Below are 25,449 nucleotides of genomic sequence, written 5' to 3'. Positions count from 1 at the left end.
GGGCAATATTATTTCTGTTGCATTTCTTTTCTGATAAATACAATCCCAGATAGTTCAACAGATACTTACAACATATTATTCAATGTCATTTTCTTCCTTTTTAATTCACTCTTAAAAATTATTGTGCTTGTTTTATCCTTTGTTTCCATGTTTCCTTTTCTTTCTTGCCCTCTCTTATGTCCAAGTTTCATGTGGCTGGTGTGCTGAGACTACTTATGAGCCTAGGGTGATTCTATCAAGCTTTTCTTCTGGCTAGGACTGAAGTCACCTGCTGCTCTGGGGAAGTTTTGTAGTACCCCATATGCCAAAACTCAGACACATGTTGAAATGACATCTAATATATTAATTGTAAAATCTGAGGCTTGAGTCTAGGCAATACTTTTGATAAGATTGTTACTGACACATAGTGAAAGTGAAAATGGCTTAAAATTGCTCAGTATATTATGCAGGATAAAATACTCATGTTGAGGTAAATTAATTGAAAAAAGTTTTTTTTTTTCTGATTTCCTGAGATCTCTCCTTGTCAATATCAACAGGACTCATAAATCTGTCTGCATTGATGCCCTCAGACAGGTATATTCCCTCAGACAAATAATTAAAATACTTGACATTTTCTATCTATCTATCTATCTATCTATCTATCTATCTATCTATCTATCTATCTATCTATCTATCTATCTATCTATCTATCATCTATCTATCTATCTGTATGTGTGTAACATGAGAGCCATGAGAACAAATATAATTAATTCTGTTTGTTTAAGAGGTTCATTCCTAGTCTCAATGCTCAGTTGGTCCTGCTTCTAAATTATACAGTCATGCCTACAGTTTTCTTATATCTGAAATATATCTCTTCAAAAAAGGCACATAGAATTCAGAGAAAGAGGGAGAAAAATGGCTTGAAGTCATTAAATCAGCCATGGAATGTGTTTCTGTAACATTAAATTTATTAATTCATTAGGAAGGAGAAAAATAAAAATCTGAGTTTTGTGCCTTTGTCCAGATGTTGCTTTTTAAAAAGTTTATATGGGATATCACATCCTCAAAGGAAAGACCTGTGTCAATGGCTGTAAGTCACTAGGTTATTCAGGTGAAAATACCAGCTCTCACCTTTACTGACTCTCCATATCAGTAGGAAAGCCTTAATGTAGTTTTCTCAGCTGTGAGAGTTATAATTTTGCTGTCATGTGTACAGATGACACATTGCCTTTTACTGCAAATCACGAAGTGTCCTATCAACTACACAGGAAATAAATGGGGTACTTGTGCTCGACATTGAAGTATAGGTCCAGCTGCTGTTTAGCCCTTACCTGGAAACCCAGAAGGAGAAGAAATGGAAGTCTTGAACCTGTGTCTGTGAGAGCAAAGAGAATACCCTGCCTCTACACTAGTTTAATTTTTCTGCTGTAGTTTTTTGTATGGTTTGTCTGTCATCAGCTGGAACCAGCATGCTACACTGCCTGAGGGAATGCAACAGTATGCATCCTTACTCTGCCTTCTGAGGCATAGTTTTAAATTATTTTTTTAATGATTGGGCTTTCTGTAATTTTAAAGGAAATGAATGAGATGAATACATAATATGGCTGCATTTCATCTAACAAATCTAGGTGTTTCATTCAGAATAAATGAATTATTTTAATTTTTCTGGATATCAAATCTATTAACAATGAATCATTTATATGAATCCCAAGCAAATGGTAGTACTACAATGAAATTAACTTTAGTTAATTATTTAACAACTACAGTTGTTTCTCTATTTTGTGCCATTTCTGATGTCTCAGTGACACATGAAAATCTTAAGTTTTAATTTCATTTTGGAAGACCTGTTTACATTCAAGAGTTTTGGTTTTTTGTCAGATGTTTGTCACATGCTCTAGACTGTGCATTTCTTCCAGGTTTTCTCTCCTGTGACTTAGAATGTGTTAATAAAAAGGGATTTAGATAAATAATGTCTGCCTGTATCTTACATTAAACTTCCTAGGAGTGCCTTAGCACAAAAAAGAATCCTTGACCTCTCATCAGCCAGGTTTGGAACATATTAGAGCTACTGTCCTTCCTATTCAGCCTACACATCTGTTTTCCTCTCCTGAAAACTAGGTTTTGGGAACAAATCTCAAAACTGAGCATTATCCAGATCTTGTACCTTATAAGGACTTGGAAGCATAACTTTGGATCTAAGCATTTGACATAATTAACAGATCTGGTGGCATAAACATTATTTTTATGAATTTTTAAAATTCATGCTTCAGTGCTGTTCATAAGTGGTAGCAATTGCAGAGCTTGGTCTATGAGTATTAAGGGCTGAATTCTACAATCACTACTGCTCTTTCCTCATACAACAGACAGGTTTTACTGCAGTGGAACAAACAGCATCCCCTCTGTGCAGAAGGTGACTATTAGGTTGCAAGGCTGTATCAGGGCATGTAAAAATCAGCTGAGGTCAAGAGGGGAGAAAAAGAGCTATTAACAAGATCATTGCTGCTTCTTGGTTTTGTATCATGTAGAAGCAATTTTTTGGTGTCTAAGTTTCTCTTGTTACTGGTGGGTTTGCTGCCCTCCCTCCTTGCAGGCACTGCAGTTTCCCATACAACCTATGATTGCTCAGACAAAGAATCCACTCTGGCTGCAAATGCTTAAAGTCTTTGATATCAAGCCAGCCAAGAAAACTAATGCCTAACTGAATCAATCGCTCAGCTGCAAAATGAAAAGCTTACCAGATTAGAATGGAAAATAAGAATAGAGGTGACTTTAGAGCCACGATTTTTTTTTTCCCCTGCTTGTGTCAGTGGAAAACCTATAATTTTCCTTTATGTTCTTCAGTGACAAAACATGATTTATGGCCAATTTTTTTAAAGTGTATTTACAGTTGTGCTCATGAATGGTGCCACACTGACAGCTCGCTGGCCTCCACTGTTCTATTAAAATACAGTTAGAGCAGAGACAGTGGTGAGAGCCCTGTTTTTTTTCTTTTCTTTTTGCCTGCTTCCCTACCCTCTGCTCCAATACCTGTTCAGTGCTGCGTAATGCCCCCTCATTCTGTGCTACATAGTTACATAGAGTCAAAGGATTTTCAGGAAGAGACTATCATTGTAATCCTGATGTCACTGCAAGTTTTCTCTGCATTCATGTTCATGCTTTACTGTATAACCATAGCCAACAAGGTAGAGGCAAAGGTGTCTCATGGAAGAAAACTGCAAGATTATATGTAGTGCAGGGAGAAATAGTTACATTCTGCAGCATTTGCCACTGTTACTGGAATAGCAGTTGCTGTGTTCCAAATATTCCTAACAGCCAGTATGTTCAAATATTAGTGCTTAAAAATAGGAATCTGAATGTGCATATTGACTACAAAAGTGTGTTGAAGCCTGTAGAGGTACACATTTGAACCTCGTTCTTAAGATGAAACAGAACTTTCTTCCCTCATTTTGTTACTCAGAGTCTAAATTTTCTGATGTTACATGGGAACTTAGAAGAAACAAAGCAAATGACTGTAAATTAATTGAGTGATTAGAACAAGTATGTGTCCTTAAACAAGTGTTTTCCATTCTATGTCTTGTAGTTGTGTGATTGCACAACTCTAATTTCTCTTTTTGCATACTTGGTAATATTGAACAAACTACATTCAAAGAAATTACTTCCATAATTTTGAAGCTATGGGCACCAAAATATTTCTGCTGCTCCAACAATAGGAAATTCTAGTATTTTCCTTTCTTTAACTTTTGAGGTGGTAGAAATAAATCAGACAGCCTGATTTGGTATTGCTATACCATTGGAAAAAAATATAAAAACTTTTGAAAATATGCAACACCAAAACCAGATGGGTTTAGAGACAAGAGGAAGAAGTCTCACACCTTTAGAACTTATTTGAATGGGTTTCAGGCTAATATCCTACAAGTTTCATATGCTATACTTGCCTCTCAAAGTAGGGACAATAGGATGCTATTTGTGGTTACTTGACTTCAGCCATGTGAAACGAATAGCAAGTGGCACAGTTTTCAGAAGAATGAATTCATGTCAGGAATTTTATAAATAATGAACATTGATATGATTTATGAATGCCAGTTTCTGTGTGAGAAGATTGCAGGTGTGAAAAACAGAAATATCCTACACTGTCTGTTAGAAAGTGTCCTTCTCGTCCAATTTCCCCCAACCAGACTTTTTACCCAGTTTTAGTTCCTCTGAAAAAAGAACAGCAAAACACTGTGATAGAGTTTATAAGTTATAGGAAAAAAAAATGTACAAATTGATATTTAGAAGAAATCTTTTAAAAATCAAACCTACAGAGATTATAATAACTAAAATGGCATTTTTTTTCTGTGCTGTATAAAAATATACATAGTATTCTGTGAATAACAGCCTGCACCCAAAATCCTGCCCTCATAAACATGCAGAGACATGATTTCTGATACCTATGGTGAAAGTTATTGCAAAGGTCTGAAGAGCTCTACCTCTGGCAGAGCACACAGTGAAATACACAGATTCTTTTACCTTCTGCTCTGTAAGAGCAGAAGGGATAGTTAAGCTGTCCCTGAAGGAACTTGGCTTATGTTAAACAACATGTGGGTATAATAGCTGTTAAATGTAACTGTTTCTAAAGTTTTTGCATAATATACTATGCTGAAAACATTTATGAAATATTCTATATCAAAAATGCTATACTTAATGAAATTACTGGAGTGGCTTAAAGTAGTAGGTAATCAATCTAGAAAGACACAGAGAGCAATTTTATAAAATTTTAATTAAAGTGTAAGATATGTATGTATCTAGCTGATTTACAGTATTAATGATGGTAGATAATAAGAAGGATATCTTTGCAGCATTTGTGAGGAATGAGAAAAAGTGGTTTTAGTTGCCACTGTTTCTTCAGTAAAGACGACTGCCATTTTGCCTATAAGGAATAAAGTGTCAGCAACACATTAAGGTAATAATGTAGCAATTATCTGGAAAATAATTCAGATCAATATATTTGCTGCTTTCTTGAAAATAAGATTGAAAAGCACAACAAAGCAGGAATAAATGTAGTGATATAAAGATCATATATGCAACACTGAAGTTCCCATGCAGAGAAGGAACAATTTCATTGAAGCCTGTTATTCTGTTGAACAGTGATTCTGGTCTTATATTATTAAGTGTTATTTCAGCAGAATTAATCTCAGTGACACTTAAATAATGAAGGTTAAGAAGTCAGTACTGTTTCCCCCTTTGGTGCTAGCACATGATATGAACTTGAAGGGAACGAGGTCCATCCAATTAAATGTCATTGAAAATAAGATTTGCAGTAAGATTAGTGGCTGGGGTCCCAATGTATCAGGAGTGCATAGTTTGGCATATACAGACTGATACGTTTTGCATGTTACTAGCCACTCTCAGCCACATGCATGCTCTTCCAGGGAATATTACTATAGCTGTCAGTTTGGTGGAAAGCTGTAGAAAGTCTTGGGGTCTGTCTGGCTTTTGATTGTCACCCAAGAGACCATGCAAAAGCAGGAAAGAGTTAACATACGTGCAGCTGTCAAAACCAAAAATTTTTAAAAGTATGAGTTACAGCTAACTCCCAGTTACAGCTTATCCTATAAAGGATAAAAGGCTTATGGTGCCTCACATGCAGGGAAAGAATCAGATGGGATTCTCTGTGTTTCTCTGGATTTAACAGAAAAATTCAGCATCCAATGTGATGTGCTGCAGTTTACAGAAGAAATAATGTGCTACCTACATTTTAATGGGTTTGGCCACTATAGTTAATCTTTTGGCCCCTCTGCAATATGTTATAAAAATATGGAGAACAAAGTCATGCAACCAAAGAAATCTATTATTGTACAATCATTTTGTCCCTATAATGTTGCCTGAAATTAAGTGTCTCCCACGAAGCCATAAGGGTGAAAGTAATGTTATCAAAAAATGCTGAAAGAAGCATGCAGTCTGATAACTCACACCTTCACTAAAGCTGTCTTCTCTGATTATGGATTCAGGTAATGATCTTATTGGCTGATTCACAAATAATTCCTACTTTTGGTAGGATTTATTCATTGTCACCATAAAAAACAAGTACATCTTGGTTATATAGCACCTCATGATACTAAAAGATGCAAAAATATTTAGCTTATGTTTTGTCAGAGCTTAGTTATTAAAAATTCAACAGGATTTATTCATTTTTAAGGACCATAACAAATACTGAGATAACATTTCAGTGTCTGAAACAAAATAATTTATTAAATTCAACTTATATGGAAATAACATTGTTAGGATATTTGAAAAACTATCTTTTATTTTGCATTCAAGAAGAAAGAATTCTGTTGAAAACTGAGGGCCTGACTCATATCATGTAACTAATAGCTCTATGATTTTCAGCCATCAGTATGTACTACACTGTCACATGGTCAAAGACCATTCAAACACTGCAACTATCCAATCAATGACACTGCTGATGAATACAGAGATAAAATTCTGACCATTATTTAAGCTTTCCAGAAGATTTTATGTGATTAAACTAGCTGAATAGCTAAAAAAATTTATCTGGATTCTCATGATTGCCTTTTACTCATCTTCATTATGTCTTTTATCGTGATGCACCTGTTTACAAACTTACAATTAACAGCAAAATTAAAAGGATCACAAACGCAGGCAAAGAAATTGATGTCAAAGACATAACCTGGAAAAATAAGATGTGGGTAGCTCATGGTCAATAAAAATAAAGATAACCCTAGTAACTGTATTGCTGTTTTATTCTAAAAGGGAACATAATTTGTCTACAGTCAAGTAGCTCAGCCATCTATATGAAACTGAATTTATATTAAATCAGTTCTCACTTCAAGACCTCAAGGTCCCTAATGCAACTGTTAGTATAATCAAGTACCATATTTACTTAAAATAAAACCTGGAAGAAGGAGGACCAAAAGCCAAGCAGCCATGAGTGGATGATAATTTGTCCAAAATACGAAGGAATTTGAGAATGACTTCCAGTAATGTTTTCTTAGAATGGTTTGGCAACACAAAAATATTAGTTTGTTAAGGCTTTTTATATGGACGTTCATTGTGTTAGGAGGGTATACTTATCTCTGGCATACTTTACAAGCAACTGATTAAAATTCCCAGAGATTCAAAGATTAAAAAGACAAAAAGTCAATACCAGGATCATCCTAGTCCAGTCTTCTGTGTGATAGAGAAGGTAGAACTGCTCTGAATTTGTATGTTCCAAATCATATTTCTTTCTTACAAATTATACTCCTAAATATAAAGAGAATATGACGGGAGGCCATCAGTGGTAGTGAAATAAAAGATGTTCGAGAAGATGGTGTCAGGATAGCAAGTTTCCTTAGTCTTTTCTGCAGTGGAAGAAGAAAGCATCATGTTGTTTCAAGTCATAAAGACCAGTCTCCTATCAAGTAAGATATGGTCTTCACAGAACAATGTGAACTCTACTTTAGTAACTGAATTCTTATTTTTAGGTTCTTCAGGAATTTCTATTGGTCACTGTAGAAGAACTATCAGAAAAACGGAAGTGATTTTACTTCTTTTGACTATATGTAGTACCTCACTCTATAACTCCAAGAGAAAGACCTGAGGATCCCACTGAAGAAATATTGCAGTCCTTGTCAAGAACACGTAAGATGTTTCAGTCTTGTGCCAAACTGATTGCTTCAGTTAAGGGAATAACTCTCTCTTTGTCTCATATTAAAAAGTATTTTTTTTTTATTATTAATTGTTTTTCACTCTTATCTATTCATTTTCCATTGGTTGAACATTTACATGTTACTGATAAACCTTTTTACCCTTACTGTATATTTAAAATATAACGATAACAGTAATTTTTCTCTTTTCAAGTCAAGAGCTCTTGATAAGCCTGATTTGATTTGTATGGCTTTATCAGTTAACCAGTATGAGTAGACTCTTATCTATTAGACCACATGTTCTTTCTTTTTTTTTTTTTTTTTTTTTTTTTTTTTGTGGAGTACAATTTCTTTGTTAGAACTGTAGTCTTGGGAAGGCATTTGTGCTTTTTGTCAAATACAGTTTTGCTCACTGATTATTTTATGTTGTCTACACTAAAGAAAAGATTGTGTTATTTTATATTTCAGGAAAATGTCTTATGTACATGAAGACTTGGACCAGTCTAAAGGTGGTGCTTTCTGAAAAGCTTTGGCATTGCCAGCTTTATCAATTTTTCTTTGCCATATTTATCAACTGCCAAATTTCCAGATTTACCAATTACTAATTTTGACTTATTTTTGGTCCTGCTGGAAAGTTGGGCTAATTTTGTCAGAAAACCAAGCTTTTTGGTAATTCCTAACATCACATATACTTGTTTTGGTTTATTTATTAATAAAAATTAGATTAACAAATCCATATAGATATTAATATATAGAAGCTATTACCAAATAACATCTTACATTGATACTTGTTCTGAAATAAGTCCCATGAACACATTTAATGTAATCCAGCTGTATTAAATTGAGCTGTAGGATGATGTTCCTATTCTAACAAGAGTAGTTCATTAAGAGCTACCAATATTGTTTTACTTATAGATAGAAAAAATCTATTTCAAATTATCATAAATTCTTTAAGGAAACCAGGTAAATGGATTAAGTAGAATCTTTTGGTTCTCTGGCTGGACCAGATTTCTTTAAATGTGGTTACCAATATGAATATATATGGAAACAATGTTGAATTTATATTTACCAATAATTTCACATAGTACTTTCTTCTTAACTTAAGAGGTTAATTCAGGAGATCACAGGAGCATGGCCATTATGGAGTTAGGGATGTTAGCTGGCATATCTCTACCAAGACAGTTTCCATACTTGTTAGTGTGAAGCTGCAGCCCATGAATGCGCCTAAGCCTTTTCTGACCCTGTTGCTACAGTTACCTCCACAGCCTCCTATATCATCAAGTCAGAAGAGTTTGTAACCTGCTGTGTGAGGTACTTTCTTTTATGAAAGGTGACAGCTTTCATAAAGATGGAGATTCCCTACAACACAGGAGTCTACTGTATTAGTAATGTACTTCTCTTCAGAGACATCAGCCAAACACAGCATTAAAAGGGAAAAGATCATCTTAGTGTTCCATGGAGGAAAAAAAAAAAAAAAAAAAAAAGCTGGGAAATTTCCAAGAAACATGAGATGAATATGTGCTCAAATATATGTCACTAGACTACAGCTTCTGTTTTCATGGGACACATTTTTCTCAGAATTTGCTCTTTGTTCTCTCCAATAGGGGGACATTGCTGATAACCATAAAGCCTTAGAAAACATCAGCAAATCTACGGTCATGGACAGTATAGGAAATGCTAATTCTTACCTCAGCTATTACTTCTCTCTATTTGTGGGGAGCAAAAGAGAAGTGTTACTGTGTGTCCTAGGGCAGAATAACCGCATTAACACAGTGATAATGCATGTACTAAATAAGTTCACCTCTCAACAGGACTTTCTTCAAGCACAGCACTACTATACTTAACACAGTTACCCTGCTTTTTGATCCAGAGCTAGCCCGGCTGCTGCTAGGACTCATCCAACCTCTTGCCAATTCATGTACAGCCCTATCAGTTTTGTAGGAGCCAAAATTTCACTCAAGTTGACAATGAAGCACAGATCATCTTGCTGAGTGTCTACATTGGTACTCTGACTATCAGCAAGTAAGTACATACAGAGGATTTGAATCAAATTTGTACGAAGCATCAAATACTGAAGTATTCATCACAAAAAATGATTATGCAAATGTTGCCAAGTCATCTGAGTGATAATGACATTCATAACTGCTTACATGTATAAAATGCTTACATAAATAAAATAATCTAGTTGTTATTGATCTGATAGTATACAATTATGAATACTATTCTCAAATAATTTATCATAATACAGATAGGATTTGCAAATTTGCTGACATGGAAATTACATTTTTTTTGTTTTGTTTTTGTTTTGTTTTGTTTTGTTTTGTTTTCAGCTGTTTCACAGAGCTCTTTTATTCTGCCTCTTTCCTACTGCCTCATTTTTTTCCCCCCAAATTTACTAATTTTCCTCTTCCATTCCTCTTTCATTTGCTGTTTTGATTTGTTTTGTTTTGTTTTCCCAACATATGTTTTATCCTAGGACATTTAATTTTCCTTTTATTACACTCGGTCATTCCCAGCCCATTCACTATCTATTGATGAGACAGATAATAAACAATCACAGAGATGGATTGGAAGTGTAAATAAACAGCAGGGAACAGGGCATGTGTTGAACAGGCAGAAAGAAAGAGGGACACCAAAGGGAAGCAAGTTTATGTTTCTGAGCGAACTCAGAGGGACTGTGACCTAGCTTTTAGTGAGAAAGTTCTGTTCCCTCCTTGGTTACATGCTGTTCTGAAACCTTTCTGCCTCTCTTTTTCTTATTTAAATCAGAAATTTCCACATTTAAGGTACCAGTGCTGATCAAAATTTAGCTGAACTTCTCAGTGAGTGTCAAGTTTTGTTGAACTTTCCTCAATGAAAGTTATTAGTCAAAAATTCTTCAGCAGCTTGACTGAAAATGTACAGGTTGTTGCACTTCATGTTTGATAAAGAATGTAGCAAATTATTTAGGAGAAGAGATGGAGGACAAAAAGGTTAATGACAGACTTGCTTTTGAAGATGAACTATAAATTAATGGATTCAGTTCAGATACTGTTGGTCATGGTCCAATGATAATTCATTTATAAAGACAGTTATCATCAGCTTTAAACATGAGAAGATCAGGACATGGCTTCTTTAAATTAAAACTTGGGAGCATTGCATTGTTTAAAAGGCATCATAACCTTAATAAAAGTATTGCAGGAGACATTATGCAAATGCAGACTATCACAAGCAAAGACTATAGCATGCTTTCTAATGCTTCCAGTTTTTGCATTCTGCATTACTCCAAAAAGCCATTTTTACATCATGTTGTTCAAAATGCCTAATTACAGAGGGGGAAAAGGACAGCTTATCAGCAGTAGATAAAAAAACTCAAACAAACCCCAAAGAGAGGCTTTGTGCTATATTTAGCTTTACTAGGTTAACATGTTGAATTTGTATGTCCATATCTGGACTACCACTCACAATAGGTTTCCCATCCATGTCTCTATTGTATCATGGTAAAATAAAAAGTAAGAGTGATAAAATAAATAAATAAATTTAAAAAGCTGGGGGGGAGGGGAGGGGTGAAAAAAGGACAGAATGCATACAAGAAGCTGTGTGTCAAAGGCAAATATGACAATTTTCTGAAATGCATGGTGATGAAGTCTCATGTATGCAGCAAAGGAAAAAAAATATACTGAAAAATCAGCTCGCAGGTTCTGTAACATTTTAATCTCTTTTTCTGTGTTTTATTTGCCTTGTCAACCATAAGAATTACTTCACTTTCCCTATAACTCACTCCCGCTGCAAGGTTTCTCATGACAAGATATCCCCCAGTGCTGCATGCCATGGCCCTGCCCTCACTCCTAGCAGTATTTTTCTTGTGTCAGGGTAGTCCTTGGGAGGAAGGACACGTGCTGCTTGAAGCATGGTTCCTGATGAGAGCTTATTTCCACCGCCGGTCCCTCCTCCACATGATGAGAGGGAAATCATTTGCAGACGGGAGAACTATGTGCAAGGAACTGTGCTCCTCATCCTCAGCTGCCACTTTTGAGCCTCTGCACAAACTCCAACCATGCCTGTTGCACAGCTGACATGTTCACAGATTAAGACATAAATTTGTCATAAATACTAATATTTCTCTGATACCGTAATTAAAGTGCACATGCTAATGATTACACATGGAATTCAGCATTTAAAAAATTTTGTGTACTGGGATTTGTTAATGAAATAGCAGACTTTCACTCGGAGTCCTTGATTTACAGGTCTGATTGCAATAACATATGAGGCTTGTTGTCTTGGGGAACAAGGGAAAGGCTGTTGTTGTGCCGTGAAGGCCGGCAGCTCCCCATGGGGGTGGCAGGGCAGGGCCTGGCAGCCAGGGCCTGTCCCAGCACCCCAGCCGGGAGCAGGGAAGCTGAGGGGCACGAGGGCAGCCCCAGCCCCAGGCATCGGGAACTGGGCGGGGATATGGTGGGCCCAGCTTGCTAGGGTCCATCACTGAGCAGGGCCAAGCTGTAAGGAGATGGAGACTGGCCCCGCTGTGGGTGTCGCTGGGGCTGGGTCTGATGGCTCTGTGGGGCATGAAATGGGGTCCTGGGCAGTAGGCAGGGTGGGGGGAGCTCTGGGGTGGATGGGCAGAGGCAGGCAGGGCTGACAGTGCCCTCAGGGCCCTGACAAAGGAGGCAAGAAGTTCCAAAAATGTGGTTGGAGGTAGAAAGTGATGATCTGGTAAAAATGCCTTCCTCTTCCACTCTCCCAAGTCTTGTCCCATGCTGCTATGCGTCGTTATGAAGAGGCAAAACTCTGCTTGTCTTCCCTTGGCACTCAGCAAAGACATATTTTTCCTGGTGATGGCAGCCTGGCCCTCACATCTTAGTTATTGTCTAGGCATGATGCTACAGTTTCCTTACAGAAGAAAAGTGTGTAAAAGGAGTAGCAGCATTTATGAGAGCATGTATCAGCAGCAGCTGAGCGCAGCGGGGTGGGGAGACAAGGCAGCACTTTTGCAGCAGGAGGCTGAGCAGCCCATGAATGTCAACTGAGGCTGCAAATAATGAAGATGTCACTGAAAGAATGATTTTGCCCAAGAAAAGGTTACAGGAATCTTTCATAATACAAGCTGATAGGTAATTTGCTAATGATATCTTTCAACTACACCAATGGGCCACAAGTTTTACTTCATTCTTTTCCCACCAACAGCATCAGTGACAGGATTTTGGTAACTATAGGATCATATTCTTCTATATTTTACTTTGGAGTTATGACTGCATAATTTTTTTTTCTTAAATACCAGTAAACTGAGCTGCCCTGCTCTGACGATAGTTTTTCAGTACAGGATCCATGTAAAATTATCAGCATCAGGAAACATATTTGGATTGGAAAAACCCCTGAAAAAACACGAGTTTAAAATATTTTTTTTTATGAAAGTTTTGTTAAGCAATTTTCAATAATTCATGCCCAAGATATTTCCTTAAAATATTAAAAGCATAGATAATATGCTACAACATGTTAAGTACCACATTAATCTTGAAATGTATGCATTACCTAATACTTAAACACTGTAAATTAAGGTTCAATTCAGTTGATATAAAACTATGACTTTACCAAAAAAAGGTAAGTATATCAATATTTATACTCTTTTGGAGACTAAAACTTTCTTAATTATCTGACATGATTTATACGGAATACTACAATCAACAGAATTGAATTAAATAAGAAACTCATCTATTGACAGAGCTACAAAACCTGCCTACAGCCTGTGATAAACATTTAGAGTCAAGCTCTGATTTACCTCATGGGGAAAATGCACAAGCAATAAAACTAAATTCAAATGTAAGTCATTATATCACAACGTAATGCAGTGCCCAGTTTTTGTATGTGCTAAAAGAAATGCACGAGTTTGATGGCACACTTACTAAAGTCGCAACAATTTATACTGCTCTCAGGAACTAGGAACTGCAGTCAAAACATAAATCAATAAAAACAACACTGTTTAGACCTTTTTAAAGTGGAACTGTAAACACATGTAAATGTATGTCATTTAGAACTTTCCAAGCAGATTTCTAAGCAGGAAGGGTTATATCACTATAGATCTGGGCCATATATGAAAGGGTGATAACCTTCTGTGTAAAAGACCCCAGGAATTCTTCACATATGGTGATAATCCACTTTAACACAGAAAACAGTGGCAATGCTCTGCCTACCTAGGTATAAGACTAATTGTGTTTTACTATATTTTAAAGGGCCAAAGAAAAACAAAGGGATGCACCAATCATGATTTTTTACATTAGTGTTAGAAATGGGACTGACCCAATATAAGCAATGATGTCGGAGTCATCAACAAGCAAACTAGGAAACGTGTTTCAGCTGCTGAAACATAGGTGTTTAAGAACATTTTAGACACTGTGGGGAATCTGCTTTGGCATTCATCCCGCATCCTATTTTATAAGGATGTATTTCCTTTTGTAAGGAAATGCACCTTTGAAAACAAATCTGATGTTGTATCTCTCTGCTTCTTACAGAGGAATAACATTTCAAGGTACACTAAGCACTTATATTTAAATACCTGAATGGTGCCCCAGTTTCTATTTCTTAAATTAATCAATTAAAACAAAAAACCATTTATATGTCATGATTTATCTTACCTAAGAACAACTACCAAAATAACCCTATACCTTAGAAATGCCAGTTTTTCTTCATGGACTACAAAGATATGAAAACAAAATACTTGCAGAGCTGAAGAGCTAAATCTCATCCCAGGTAATGACAGAAATTTCACCCCAAACAGTCAGTGATTTTTTTTTTTTCTGATTACTGTGATTCCTTGTATCATCTGTTCAACAGTGGCCTTCACCAAGACTGAAGTTTTACAGGAAAAACTGCGAGATGTTTCCCCATACTTCACCCAACAAACTAACAGCTGAGCAAACAGATTAAACCACTTCAGCTCTCCTCCCCTTTCACCATCCATTTTTAATAAACCAGAAACACTTGCATAATAGAGATCCCCCTGAAGAATGTGGTAGAGCCTGAGTACGTTTGGAACATGCTGAGAGACCTATCCATGTTTGGTCATTGTGACCAAGCTGTGGTTTGGAGTCACGTCCCGTATCAAGAGAGCAGGCTTTCCCAGTGTGGGTTCTCCGACAAGGAGGAAGCCACAACACATGGTATTCGTGATCATCCGCTTCTGTGCCCACTACCAGCTCCTGCACAGTGTCAGAGCCACTGCACAGTGCTCCAGTGTCATCACACCCTACACGTGAGGGTCAGTGGGCTTGAGGCATGTTGCCTGTGCCCATATCAAGGGCCCCGAGGTGCTATTCAGATGAGGCATGAGATTTAGCACTAGGCATGTATCTTATAACTAAAGTGACAATTAAATCACAGGAAACTTCAGCTAGTATCACATGCACTGAATAGAGCTTTTTGGCATCAGACATACATTCATAATAGCAATAATAAGAAAATGGCTTTTTAGCATCTTATTACTTTCAGAATTCAGTCTTTTAAAATGTATTTTATATTCCAAAGAATAATTGAGATACTGAAACAAGGAAGTAATAAAACTTCCAAGTATCCAGATTTTCTTTTTTCTTTTATTTTTTATTCTTTTTAATACAAGTGACAGATCAAGTTTTTAAGATGAATGATAACAAATCAGTTTTCTGACAACAGCTCTCTAGTTCAAATTTAATTTTTTACAACATTTGCTGAAACACTAAATTCCCTTGCCACCACATCTTAACTGTATCGCCAAACAGATTAACATCATGCCAGGATAGCATGTCATGTAATGATTTTAATAACATTTATTCATAAGACTGTTACTCCTCCCAGCTTCTGCCTCAGGGTCTGCTAGAACACCATGTAGTTCATTAGCAGACACACTGAAAAGTTGATGAGGCAGATACAATATGTAGATTAAAAAAAAAAAAAAAACAACCCAACATTAATTTTAACTCTTCTGTAACCTTTCAAAACCATTTAAAGGCTTATTTAATACTAAACTTCAATAATGGCACATGGTGTTTCAAATTATGTTCAATTAGGAACAATGAAAAATAAACAAATTCTGTATGATACGAGGTGATTCTGGGACTGGGACATTTAGCAAAGAAGAAAAAACAACAACCAACGCCAAAGAAAAAAAAAATATGAGGTTAACTTCCATAGAAAAAGTCTTAAAATGTTTAATAATATTTTTTTGTAAATATTAACATAAAAAACGTACAGACAAATATTTATCCAGAATAATTATATCATATTTTGTAAGAAGTTGTGTTACATATTTTAAATTATCTTTATATATTGTTGTGTATATTTTCTTAAAAGGTAACATGGGTAGCTAAAGTACAAAGAAAAGAAAAGAAAAAAAAAAAAAGTGGGATTGTATTCTCTTGTATTCTCTACTTTAGCCATAGAGTGATATGTATTTATCTGCAAGAATGACCTTCTTTTGTGTAAGGAAGTTAAAATTACAGTCTACAAGCATAACTGATCTGTCCCATACATACCTATATGTGGTAAGTATATATATATAAGTACTATTTTACTGACTAATGTATTTTCCAAACTAAGAAGCAAGGAACTATGTCTAAGAAAAGGGCCAAAATTAGATGAACATTTGACTTCATGACAAAACTCTCAAGAGGGTAAAGCCATAGTTCTGTGTCAGCACATTTGATCTGGTCAAAGGAGGTTTTTTTTTTACTAGAAGGTATGCAAGAGAACCTTTCAAACATTTACAAACATACTGTTCAGTTTTCACCTCTTGGGAGAACTGATATTTCTGTCTAATCGGATTTTGGGGAAGCAAATCAGAAACAAAACCTAACAAAACTCCACACTCTTCTTTCAACACAGTTCCTTCATTCAGCATGAGAGAAATGAATTGTCCAGGTTTTAAGTGATCATTTAACTATGTTTTCTGTTTCACAAGGTTATGCACCTCTTTCTGTAGCAGCTTAGACAATCATTTATAGAACTCTATTTTTTTACAGTTTTTATAAAAATATTTTTTTTCCATGCATTTTTCACTTTTCCTTGGCTTAGATTAAATTACACTTGTCAGAGCTTTTTGGAAACAAAGGATTAGTATGTTTCTGTTCATGAGAACAGCAATAAGCTCTGCTTCTGACATTCCCTAATGAAAAAAGATCTGAACCACCATCTCAGGGAATGGTCCATGGAAAGTTATTTCTGAACAGGCTAGATGCTGAAGGAATGTTCAGATTCTCCCACCCTGAAGACTGAAAGGTCTGTTAGTCAGTGCTTGTACGTGGGGGATGCAAGCTGATGCCACCTGGTTGTTATATAATGTTATGGTGGTCTAATCTATTTGAATGAAGAACACCATGTTGCTGTGAACAAGGCTGATTTTAAATACAAAACAGGTATAACAATTGCTACCCTCAGCCATATTAGAATTATTTAAGTAAAGACAACAAAGTCTAAAATGAGAAAAAAACAATCTGCTAGAAAAGGGCTCCAGCATTGGATGAATCTTCATGTGCTAAAAACTGTATTAGTCAAAACTATGAAGAACAACACAAATGAAATCACCTAACATTTGGCAAATACAATTTAGGCTTTGAGTTGGCCTAGAAACCAAAGGCAAAATACAAACATAGAGAACAAAGAGTGAAGCAGAGCCAGTGTGACATCTGTCAAAGTACCACAATAACTCTTATGGTTAGCATACATGGTTACTGTGCTTTAGTGGAAACTAGCTAGAACACTTTGGACTGCAATGTAGTAGTAGAAATGGGTAACCAAACACATGTCAAGATATTTGTGAGATACTTTACAATGAATCACGTATAACATAATACATAACCACTCAGGGAAAGTGTGCTCTGTCTTGGCTTTGTCCAAAAAGAACCAGCAATCCAGCTGCTGGTATCTCACAAACATTCTTCAGAGAAAAAGATTTACAAATCAAAGAAATAAGGCAATTTGAATTAATTATTAAAAAAACCAAAACAAAACAAAACCAAAAACATTTTATTTGTCCTAAACTGATCCAGATTGTATAAACTAGATGGAAGATCTTGATTTGTTAAATGAAATTTGTTTTTCTGATTATGACTACAATGCTATATTTTCCTTTGCGTTAACAGCAGGTTAAAAAAAAAAAAAAAAAAACAAAAATCAAAAAATCAAGCCTTTCCCCCAATACCAAAGTATTTAAAATCCACTGGCTCACATAAGCACTCCTATGTGTATCATATTTGTTGCTTCATTTGATTTGCATTTGTACTGAACAAATACAAAACCCCTGTATTTCTTCATATACTTGTCATACTCTAGAATGCACAATGGGAGGAAGAAAAATGTATTAGTATCATGTGTTAGCCTAAAGAATGTTAGAAGCAGTCATCAACAAGATAAAAATTGCCAGTATTTTCCTCTATTTGACAGAGTTCAACAAGAGCAATGAAATGCTGAAGTAGCCAGGATCCAGCCAAAGCTTGAAGTTTTTCATCCCAGGGAACTTCAGAACTACTGTAAAGTAGTTTTTTTCTGAGAAGCCACAAACTTCCCTTCCACTTTCTACAAAGCCAGATGATGACTCTAAAAATTCCCTCCTAACCATCTGTTCATTCAGCTGGTATGTGACATCCTTCTCCCCATTTTTTTGATCTTTTTATATAAAATACAAATTTTCAAGTCAGGAACCTGCAATATTTAGAATGAAAAAAAACTTAGGATTGACGAAAGTATTGACTCCCAGCAAAGAAGTGTTCTTCATTTAGGTGCCCAAAGATATAAGCAGAGTAAGTTAATATGCCATCCATGATGAATGACTGAAAACATCAGCAAAGAACAATTACTGTATATCTGATCTTAATTTGGTTTCAAGTTAGAAATATGATACCTTATGTAAGCTACCTCAGGGAACATATGCCATCTAAGAGCAATGAAAAATGTTAAATATTCTGTGGATAGAATTCACTGTTATAGCAGCTTCCCAAGAGAGCAGATGCAAGTTTTCAGGCATTTTCTGAACATTAAGAACTTGGCAGTATTTTCAAATTCCACCATGAGAATGCTTATCTTACCCATCATTAGCTTAACATCATGTTAGATTGCAATGCCCATCTCCACAGAATAGAGAAGTCTGGCTGCTTCCTTGGACTAAAATAACAATTGTTTTACTGTGCATCCTACTGATTTTATGGAAGGGATATTTCTTCAACTAAGCCATTAAAAACATAATTAAAAGATTCCTAACTGCAGCAAAACAGGCAGCAGAAAATATGATAAAAATATGCAGTTTTCTTGAGTCATAAAGGTGATTGTTTTGGGAAATGTTTGTCTATGTGAGCACTAATGCACAGAATGAAAAAAATTCTTTCAGTCAGTAGATATTCTGAGCTCTATAATTTTTCTTACATTTTATTTTCTCCTGCATAAGTTTGTTGGGTCTGGGTGTGGTGGGGTTTTGGTATCAGGGGAGGGACTACAGAGGTGGCTGCTGTGAGAAGCTGCTAGAAGCTTCCCTGGCTCCAAGTTGGGCAAAGGCAGAGCCAATTAGTGACGGTGGCTGTGACTCTATGATAACATATTTAAAAAGGGGAACCAGCAGAGGAGGAGGAGTTGTGAGGGACATACCTATGTGAACACTGTTGTCAGTAGAATAAAGGAGGAGTTGGGAAGGTGTGCCAGAGCCAGAGCCCATGGTGAGAAGGCAGGCTGAACCCCTGCAGCCCATGGAGGTCCGTGGTGGAGGAGATGCCCACCTGCAGCCCGTGGAGGACACCATGCCAGAGCAGGTGTCTGCACACCTGAAGAAGGCTGGGATTCTGAGGGAAGCCCATGCTGGAGCAGTCTGTTGTGGGTCCCATGGGAGAGACTCACGCTGGGGAAGTTCGTGAAGAGCTGCAGCCACATGGGAAGGACACACAGCAGAGGAAGTTCATGAAGGGCTGTCTCCCATGGGAGGGACCTCACACTGGAGTAGGGGAAGTGTAAGAAGTAGCAGCAGAAACAACTGGTGATGAACTGACAACAACACCCATTGTCCATTCCCCTGCATTGTTGCAGGTGAGGATGTAGAGAAACTGGGAGAAAAGCTGAGCTCCAGAAGAAGGGAGGGGTGGGTGGAAGATGTTTTCAAGATGTGGTTGTGTTTCTCACTGTCCTACTCTGTTTGACTCGTAAATTAAGAGGTGGTGGTGTTCAAATTAAATTGAAGTTCTTTCTTCCCAAGTTGTCTGTCTTTTGCCTATGACCATAATTGGTGAGTCATCTCTCCCTGTCCTTGTCTCTATCCCCGAGCCTTTTGATATATTTTCTATTCCTCATTCCACCAGTGGGGAGAAGTGAGAAAGTGGCTGCATGGCGCTCAATTGCCCTCTGGGCTTAAACCACAGCAATAAGTTATATTTTTAACACTGGTGAGCACCTTTCACTTGTGTGATTTGGACAGATAAGAAAGTGGAAGGACCCTCAAGTTAGTCTTATCAGTCTGAGTCTTGATAATTTTTTAAAAGCCTCAATTTTTCAGAGAAAAAACCCCTAGATTTATCTTGCAGTAACAGACGTTTGGCCAAAGGCTGCAGTGATTTTGAAAGTGTGAGCATTCAGTGCTTTCCAGTGTATCGCAAACTGTATTTACAAATTAAAAGGAAAAAAATCCTGTATTCTCTATTGCATTGCTACTTCCTTTTCTTCTTTCAAGAACATCATTGGTAAAACATCCCACTTCTGTCTCCACAAAGCAATTAATCTTTCTAGATCTTCCCTACACTGAAACTGATGTCTAACAAAATCTGAGCATAACAAAGTGTGCAGTGTTGTGAGGGCCGGCATTGTGCCCTGATGTTGGCAAATTACAGCTGATACATCTGGTGCTTCACTTCAAAGGCATGTTTTGTCATGGTCTGTGTGTTGGGTAATTACATGCTGTGTTGTACATAATAATGTTTTTTAATTGGACTTGCTCTGCACAACATAGATTCAATTATTATATAATCCCTACCTCTGCAAGTCAGTATATTTCTATTTTCTTGTTGATTTAGGAGCAAAACTTCATACAAGATGTATGGGAAATTTGGGATAGCTTGAGTATCAATTCCTGTCTTATGTATTAATCAGGTACCTAGAATATCTGCTTTCCGTACAGTCTACAGATGAAAAACAAAGAGACCAAGTTACTGAAGTTTGTCTTAGAACTTCTCCCAGAGACTTCCCTGTAGTAAGAACTGGAAGTATATTTTGGACTGGCCAACTAATAGATAAGTTGTCTGCTTGTCTGTTTTCTAAAAAATCCTATTTATTTTTGTTTGTTTTCCCCCCTCACCCCCCACCTCATTGCAGTTGGCTAGAGACTGGGTAAACTTAAGTATGTCAGTATTATTGTTTCTAAGGTCTTTCAAAATAAATTTTGTAAATTAGAGGAATTTAGAAAATCTTTCTACTTAATATACTGCATAACTAACAGTCTGTCTCCCTCCAACACACACATGCAGTCCACTGCAAAACTCCTGTACATTTATCATACCATTAAGGAACCATTTTGTACTAGTTGACAGTCTCTTTCACTTTAATGCCATATTTCTAGTAGGATACAGTTCAGCTGAAGTACACTGCAACTGCAAATACATTTTCCTTTTATTTTAAAAATCCCACTCAAAGAAGTACCTTTTAGCTCTCAAGAGATATAATCTAGACCTAATATTTCCTTAGAAATTTAAATTGAGCATTCTGATGATAGACTGTACTAACTCTGTGCATCAAAGTGAGAATGTATTGATTAAGCATTCATTGATTACAGCATTCAAGATTTATCTGATTTCCTTGGAAAAAGAAGGATGTTTGTGTGTCAAATTATGGAGAAAAAGGAGTTCAACCCAATTAGTAAAGGATGGTTGAATAAAATATATATAGCTATATATCTTCTGTTATTAAGGTTTTCTGGGTTAACACAATGTCATCTTTCCTACAAAGTATTTATTAATCCATGACATCTATTTTACAGAAAGCAGATAAACATTTTTGTATGGCCTAGAAAATGGAAGGATAAACCTATTGTTCATAAAAGCTGAAAAGAATGAGAACTGCAAGAAAGAAGCTTTTATCATTATAGGGTGAGGATATAATTTAAGAATAGATGCTTTGATCCTTTTAATGGTATTGGAGATAAATACGGTTGCTATAGAACAGATTTTGGCAATCAAGATGAATATTTTACTTAGTACAATCATGTTCCACTAGACAAATGAATCAAGATGAAATTAAATAGATTCACTTGTCCTCTTAAAATAAGTCACTAAAATTCATCATGGCTAAACATATTAGGCAGGAAGCATTTTAAAAAAATAAAATTTACAAGAGGACATTAATTTATTTAAATAAGCAGAACATATGCCACATACAAGTCTTGTTGCTGCCATTTGTATTTAAAAGTTCAGCATTTTAAGCTGTGCACCTGGGAAATAACAGAAAGGCTAATAGAACAGTCCTGGAAGGGAAGAAAAATCAAAAAAAAATCATTTGACAACAAATGTTATTGCTGAAAGAATAACTGTCAAGAAATAAAATGCCATTCCAGATGGTCTAATTTATATATTAATTGCTCAGGGCTTGTGTTAAGACTCCAAGTTTAAGATCAAATACCTCAGGAGAAAAAAAATCTTACTTTCAGCATGAAATAAAGTATAATTGATCCAGATATAGTCTGTATATTTTTAACTTAAAGAAAAGGTTGACTTCATAGAATTTGGCAAATGGAACTAATTTTAACAATGTCAAGATCTCTATGATTAAGTTGTGCTGGTTAATTAGAATATACTGAACTGGAAATCCACTTGTAGATGGAATGTTCCCCAAATAATTTTTAGGAGTGGTGACTGGTGCTTAGTGAGGCTGGCAGCTGGCGAAACTAAAATCTGCTAGAAGATCAAACAGAGATCCTCAAAGACGCAGAGTTACATTAGGAACAAAATATAACTGAATCATTGGAAGACTCCACCACAAGGTCATAGAGTTTTAGTTTAAATAAACTCTTTTAGTATCCCTATGTCCTTCTAAGAGTATAAAGATCTACAGAGTGCTTTCATTATTTCCTGTTGATTTGCTTTCTACACCAGCTTTATGTACCATGTACTAGGATGGTATGATGCAGCCTCCCATTGGGCAACTAACTAATAGAAGATAGTATCTCCCCTGAACTGGGCTGGGCATGTCAAGCATGTCTTCAGAGAGAAGACATTAATATTTAATTAATAGCATAAATAATACTGAAAAGTTCTTCTGAGCAGGAATTTTTGGTAATTAAGCTGAACAGCCATCTCGATCAACAAAGAAAACTCTACTGTACTTAAAAGAAAATAAGCCATTTAAGAAAAAATAAAGCCTAGATGAGCAATACCAATGTAGAATATCAGCTGACCTTTTCAGTATTTCTGCTGAGAGCTTGTGTTGCTGTTGTCCAAAACCCAGACTCACTTAAAAGATTCAAAAAAGAGTAATGCCTCTAAAAGTTGTGACATTTTAAGCTGTAGTATAGGCAGGGGATGGAAAAATGTTTCTTAATTATATTATCTCATTATTGCAATGTTGCCATTATATTAATGTCAGAGACTTGCATACATCAATTTGGCTTTATGAAACAAGTGAGGTAGATTTTCTGATTTCTGTCAGGTAGAACTTTGGAAGAAACATGATGGGTTACATGTTAGATAAAGATATATACTGCTTTTTAAAATCTGGGAGGATTACCCCTGCTGAATCTAAACATATGTATAAGACATGTTAGAAGTTATTAATATATAAACAAATATAATTTACAGGATGAAAAAGGAAATAAAATATGAAATAAATTATGGAATACTCATTTTATACTTCTTATAAGCTTATGATACTTTCTGCAGTGCCTCTGCCAGTGGAAATGCCAATAATGAAGCCTGGATTTTTCAAAACTTAATCCTTTCCCTCTTTATAACCCAAACTGAGATGGAGATGAATAAATTACATAACATGGGCATAGATAGAGCAAAAGTGACATCTCTTCCTTCTCTCCCATGTTATGGATTTCCAGCCAGGGCTTGCAAGATGATCTATTATTTGCATGAAGGCAGAAAAAATTCAAATGAAGCAATTATTAGACAAGAACACTTGATAAATGTTAGCAATATGTTCAGTAAACTGGTGTTTTTACTCAGAGTTATTTCTAGGCAACCACCTCAATAGTCTTGAAAATTTATTGCTATGAGAGTTTAAGAGACAACAATGCCTTTGTTTTAAGCAAAGAAGAATAAAGTGACACAAATTATTTTCTTAAATACTCAACAGTAGATACTTCATCAGAGACAAAGACATGGCGTAGGTACTCAGCTGAGTATCCATGTTCCTCTTGAAATTATTTACATGACCTGAAGATAAGACTCTGCATTTGTATTCATACACTTACAAATGTAATAGCTAAAAGATGTGTATATGCCTTTAAATATTGTGTTATCATTTGATTTAAAAAAATAATATGGATATTGTAGTACCTGTGACCTGCATTCCTACAGTTTGTGGTTCAAACCAGCTCTTTACAGGCTGGGCACTTCTGCTGCTCTCAGAGCAGTAGTAACAGTGGGGAAAGAAAGAAAGTAAGAATTAAAAAAAATAAAGTCAGCCATTCAAACACCAGCCAGGGAAATCCAACTAATTAGTTCTCGTTGATTTCCCAGTGGCACATCTGTGGTCTATGTGGGTGTGTTTGCATACCTCCTGCTGTTTTGGGAAGCCCACCTTTGTTTTCACCGCAGCTAAAAGAACAGATTCTACTATCGCTAGTGATGAAAACCATCTGCATTACACAATTCTCATCCTTTCTTGTCAAAGCAGTGGGTGTAATAATCACAGAAGCTTCTTGATTCCCTAGAACTTTCCTTAATCTCACCAGCTGCAAAAAATACAACTACTTAAATCTCTGTTAACCTTGTTGGTGGTTACTTACAGATGCTAAGGAGTTACTGTGTCATGAATCTAAGTAAAAAGAGGAAGAACACTGGGAGGAGAGACAAAAATCACAAAGCAATGGGAGATATTAATAAAATGTACATCATGCAAGATTTTTTTCCCCAATGAAAAAAAATCATCCTTAACAAGAACAAGCACTCTTCTGATAGATATTATCATACTTTCTCTTGGTAACTACATCAGGCAGAAGAAAAGCTATGCCAATTCTGAGAATTCAGTTTCAGATAAGACCAGAAGAACTGAGCAATCATTTTGATTTGTGTAGTACAAGGCTTGACTATGGTCCCATTCAGTGTTTCTGTTAGTTCTGGTATCTCTGCTGTTTTTTTTTGTCCTTGACACTAAAGCTAGATATATCTGTTCTATTGTGTTACAAATAGTACATTTTATAGAAAATGAAGTTTGGGTCATTCCAAATCTATTAGGAAGTTCAGAAAAAGGTCAAGTAGTTTAGCTGATAAAGAAATGGGAAGCTAATAGAGAGAGAAAAGGCTGTGGTATATCTCTTTTATCAACCAGCGAAATATTACAACATATGGTCTTCTTTAGCTCCCTGAATGCACAAGGATACATGTTTATAACACAAAATATAGTATCATGGGAATTGCTTAGTTTATCTACTGAAACCATTCAAATTTTTAATTGATTTGATCCCAGACAGTTTTTTCCAATTCAGCAGCCAAACAAACAAATGGAAAGATTAATACAGACCTAATTATCACAACACTTTCCAGAAGAGGGTGCAGAATATTTAACTTCTCTATTAAAAAGACTATCCATTACTCCCATAAATGGCGGAATAATTTCCATCCTCCTTTTTTTTTTTTTTTTTTTTTAAAGTTACGTCTGTGGTATCATGCCAGTAATTCTTGCTTCTGTCTAAAGAAGTAGCTGATTCTTC

The sequence above is a fragment of the Tyto alba genome, unplaced genomic scaffold, assembly GCF_018691265.1.
Source record: "Tyto alba isolate M040663 unplaced genomic scaffold, T.alba_DEE_v4.0 Super-Scaffold_14, whole genome shotgun sequence".
NCBI lineage: Eukaryota > Metazoa > Chordata > Aves > Strigiformes > Tytonidae > Tyto > Tyto alba.
This window is presented reverse-complemented; position numbering follows the sequence as displayed.